Source organism: Tinamus guttatus, unplaced genomic scaffold, assembly GCF_059628265.1.
Source record: "Tinamus guttatus ecotype Peru unplaced genomic scaffold, ASM5962826v1 Tinamus_guttatus_pri_ptg000052l, whole genome shotgun sequence".
NCBI lineage: Eukaryota > Metazoa > Chordata > Aves > Tinamiformes > Tinamidae > Tinamus > Tinamus guttatus.
In genome coordinates this window covers 582591-588024 of record NW_028288586.1, presented here as the reverse complement: position 1 = coordinate 588024, position 5434 = coordinate 582591, and positions in this window count along the sequence as shown.

Below are 5434 nucleotides of genomic sequence, written 5' to 3'. Positions count from 1 at the left end.
CAGTCTGTGGACTGTAGGTCCGATCGCCTTCCTAGGAGCGAATCGAGTTCCCAAATAGTGTGATCCACTATAAGCTCGACCCTGGCAGTATTGGATTCACGAACAGTCCATGGACTGTAGGTCCAATCGCCTCCCCCCAAACAAGTAGCCGAGTTCACAAACAGTATGATTTATTCAAATGCAACATTTACAAAGCAGGTTTCGGATGTCAGTACAGGAAATTCTCTACTAGAGCGTGGGGTTTTTAGCTAGCTCTGATGTACAAATGTGCAATCATCACTCACCCCAGACGATGGGAGAGGGCTCTCAGTCTCGAGTCTCCTCAGGCGGCATCCTGACGCAAGGGGAGGAAAGGGGGGATCAGCGCATCAACTGATCCAGAATTTATGATGGATTCTTCCCTCTAACTTCTTAGTCTCTTCAGGCAGCGTCCCAGCGCGAGGGGAGGGAAGGGGGATCAGCGTGTCAACTGACCCAGGAGTTACGATGGTTTCTTCCCTTTCCCACTTCTTAGTCTCCTCAGGCAGCGTCCTGACCTGAGGGGAGGGAAGGGGGCTCAGCCTGTTGACTGACCCAAGAGTTACGATGGTTTCTTCCCTCCAGACTTTTCATCCTTAGTTCACCTTTTATACTTTTCTTTACATTCAGGTGGAGCTTGAGTGACTAGAGTCATATTTAATATCGTTATTGATTGGTGAAAAAGTTTCTCGCTTTCAGTTAAAGGTACAGTCAACCGAAAATCTAGAGCGCATGGTCAGTGAGGGGTGGTCGTACCTTGGAGACGGGTAACTTTTGGGATGGAGGTATGGTTTTCACATTATAATGAGCAAAGTTCAAGCAAAGTTCATCATTTGCCACTTTTGCTGGCTCAGCACCGGACTTGTTATCATATATCTCTCATTAGACAGCCACGGTGCAGCTTATCAGCAGCCCAGCACAGGGAGTGCAACAGAGTTTGGCTGTGGTGTCTTCACCCCGCTCCATCCTCCGTTACTCCCCTTTGCAGCTGCGAGGAGGGCAGATTGCGTTGCCCCGGGAACTGTGGAGGAGCAGAGTCCGTGCATACCAACCATCCTGGAAGTGGCAACTGTGTAGCACCCCAAGCAGGCCTCTGTAATGCCAGAGCTGTGTTAGGCCCTAGTTTTCCTCTCAGTTCCTGCTTTCAAACAATTCTTCCACAAACACTTCTTCCACATAAGAATATTAATCTCAGAGTTTACTCTGACTTGCATCATACGAGGAGGATAGTTTGAATTTGAATTTTATGAAAAATGTGAAGTCCAGATACTGTTGTGATCTAGACATCAGATAGTCATGAGACTATTTAAGATGATACTAAAGCAGGGGGCTAAGGCCTAAAAACCAAAACAATTAGAGCTGAGAAAGGTGGCAGAAAGGTAAAAAGAGAATTTTTGAAACAAATTATCTGCCTTTGGATAACAGACCCCAGCTTTTGTGGAGGACCTTAAGCTCTCTGACATCTGCTGACAGGACAACACAACGGGATGCAAGCAACCCACAGGATTTCTGGAGCATGTCAGGATTAAATTCCTGATATAGGCACTGGATGGACTGGATTTACAAGGGATCTGCTAATCACAGACAAGGAAGAACTGGGTGGGGATGGCAGCCTTGCATTGCCAGTAGATGGAGCACTGTGATTATTGCCTTTATTTCAGCACTCACCACACAACACTGCATCCAGTTTTGCAACCCCCAGTACAAGGAAAACTGACAGACTGGGATGTGTTCGGCACAAGGCTCCCGAGATCTTCAGGGTGTTGGGAGCCTGAGGGAGCAGTCTTGTTCAGCTTGGAGAAGAGGTGGCTTTGTTAGGCGAGACAGCCCCTAACACCAGCCCCCAGTACCTGCAAGGAGGTTACTGTGCAGAAAGAGCCAGGATTTTCCTTGCACTGCATGCTAGCAGCGGGAGGGAGAGCAGGCATGAGGGGTTCCAACCAGATAACTGTTTTCACCATGAGAAAGTCATATGTTGGATGTTGTTGCTCAGAGAGACTGTGCAGCCTCCACCCTTAGGGCTTGTCAGGATCAGTTGACGAAGCCCAGAAAAAAAAAAGTATGATTTCATACTTTGATTTCATACATGATTTCATACATGCTTTGTTAATGAATATATTAATGACAAAATCATTAAGGTTCAAGACTCTTCCAGCCTTACTGATTTTACGATTCTGTGTTCTCAGTAACCAAACCATCCAACTTTTTTCAACCAAAATTCTGAGAACTTTCAATGTTTTTCTAAAGCTTATTATATTGTATTTTCAGAAATTAAGATGCTTTTTTTTCGATTTCAGATTTTCACCAAAGATAGAATTTTTAATATTGCTAAAATATTAATAGTAAAGGTTAAATTTAATCAAAATGGAGATTTAGATGCTTGGATATTGAAAAAAAAAAGCATGCACTGTGTGGCTGAAGGTTTAGATTATAATATCAGTCAATCTGCCAAAATGATTGTACCCACAAGGTAGAAAACATAACAAAATTACTAAGATAATGTTTTGTTGATTTTCTTCATTGTGTTTCTTCCAGAGATAGCCTTGATGAGATGTAAGTACTTCTATCAAAGCTATAGTTGAGCATGTAGATAATGTCTGCTGCATTAATGTTTCATTTTAAAGAGCTGTGATATTCTAGGTCAAAAAGGAATACTGACAAGCAGAAACATGAAGTTAATTTTGAGGACTCAGATCCAACCTATTCTGTGAGAAAACATTCACTGTAAGATATGAAATAAAACTATGAAAAGTTCTTTTTCTGAGTCACTTAGTGAGGAGGAAGAGGGGTACTCTCTCATAATTGACTGACCAAACATGTTTTTATTCTCTGCATATGAGTTTGTCTGCTGAAATCAGATTATTATGGGATGTTCTGATATGTCTGTGAAAGAAGGCATATTTCAAAATTACTCTTCCACCTTTCTAGGCAATACCAATATGCAAGTGTTTTTGTAGTTGTTGCCAACAAAATCTCCAAATGCCACTTAGTTTTTCTAAGATAGTCACTGGTGAGCAACTTTAGTAATTGGAAGAATGAAAATAAAACAGTTAATAGATATCTAAGGGGATAAGAACACTGTTTTCTATGCATTGACAGTTAGGTAAAAACAAACAAAAAACAAACAAACAAAAAAACAACACTTGATTCAATTTGTACCTGGTCGAGCAATGAACAGCTCCAGAGAAGCACCTGAATTTTCCAAAAAACCTTTCAAAAATGGAGGTTTCACAGCCCTCTTCATCAAGCTGTCAGCTCTTTGCAGGAGCAGAGTATTAATAATTTCTTCAGCTAAGCTTCTGAATTTCAGCACTTCAGCATTTTAATTTATGCCTGAGTACTTCTCTAAAGCAGAAGAACAGGTTGAGCAAGCATATCCACACATATTTAACAGGCTGGTGAGATCTGGATTTATCCTCAAGGAGGATAATTTTTATACTCTGGAAGTCCTATTTCAAGCCTAGGCCTCTAAAATGTCACACAGGTTAACAAAGAAAATGCATTCACTTGGAACACTTGATAATTTCTTTTTTTTTTTTTTAATAAAAAAGTTTGTCATTGGGGAATTTTTTTCAGCTTACAGGCTTGCAGTGGATAGTAAAAAAATAATGGACACATTAAAAATATTTCTTAAATATTGAAATTGTGCAGCACATGATACTGCCTATTCAGGAAAAAAAAAAAAAAAAAAAAAAAGGTAAAAATATCTCTTTAGGAAAGAAAAGATGATCTACATGTAACAACTTAAAACTCAGGCATTAGCATTATTTCCTGTTTGTTATGTTGCAACACCTTGGCAAGGGATCGTAACATTTTGATAACAGCTTTGAAGCTGAAGTATAAAGGATAAATGTTTACTGCTCTCAGTATTTACACAGTGTATTAATCCGTTATTATGGCAGTAACAGGATTTTAATTTTCTTCTTCTTAAGAGACTAGGGTGTAGCTCTTGAAGGTTTTCCTTAAAAAAAAGAAAAAAAAAAAAAGGCATATATTCAATATGAGCTTTAAGGTCATAGTGTAACACCAAAAGACTCCGTGATTATAACATGCAGAGTGCAAGTTAGTTACACCCCTTCTGTTCCTGTACATTATTTCCAAGATATCTTCCAAGTTGTTGACAGGCTACTTTTGTACCAGCCTGCTTTATCTTGAATTGGTACCACCATTTCTCACCCCACAAACTTTAGGTCACAACATTTCTCCTCTTATTGACATAATAAAATTTGTATTAAAGCATAGGACTTATACACTGGCAATAGTACACTTGGGTGAATTCCTCAGTGCAGTCCTTTGCTAAGAGCCGATCAAGATTCAGCTACATTCCTGGGTGACTGTGTACTGAATAGCTACTACAGCACATTATTTCAGATAAAAACAGATAAAATACAGACTGCAAACTACAATGAAAATGATGCATACCTTCCAGAGGGCATTGTACTAACATTAATCGATAGTGGCTGAATCCAGATATTTCTGGTATGATAAAATAAGCAAATATGTTTCTGGCTCATTTGACATTTCCCCTGTTGAGGAAGAACAGGTGAAGCTGCATGATTACCCACTTTTAGTGCCTAGCCGTTATCTCAATGCATAGGCAATATTCAAATGCAGTGCTTCTAGAGCTTCAATTTCATAAATTTAGTAATTCTACTTCATAAAACTGTTTAATCAAGATAAACCCCCATTCAAAGAGGAGCGTGAAAACTTCCCTATTCACACATTTGTTTTATTTTTCAATAGTAGAGTGACTACCCCATATATATGTATGTATATAAAAAAAGCTTGGATCCTTTATTGTTAAAATTTCAGAAGCGATGGTAAATACAGAATGTTTTGATCACTGCAGATATGGGCCAGCTAAACATTTGGGTAATCCAAAATAAATAATCTGATCTTCTCTTGACATGCTGTCTTTTAGGGAATGCAATACTGATTTCTGCTTATCCTGATATATTCATGAGCCGCTATATGATGCTCATTAATAATGAGCCTACATACATTCTTCATTTTGCAAAAAAAAAAATCAGAATTAAAGTTGAAAAAATGTCTGTAATCAAAACAGAATATTACTAAAATTTGTTGTAATAAATAGTTTGAAGACATTTGTTGCAATAAATTGTTTGACGATATCTTATGGAAGGTTTTATTTTAAGGAGGATTATAATGCTTGTGTGCATGTGTATTGGTATTATATGGAATTTAGATTTTTATTTTAATCATAAAAGGGAAAATGAAGACTTCCATTCTTAAAAAAATGCATGAGGTATTTGGGTTACAAGAAAATACAAAAACAAAACATAAATAAATCCTCATAAAATGTGACACTTTTTGTCAACAAATAATTCATTACAGGAAAACATCATGTCTAAGGTAGAAAAAAACACATTCCTCTGAGAAATACATTCAAGTTTTT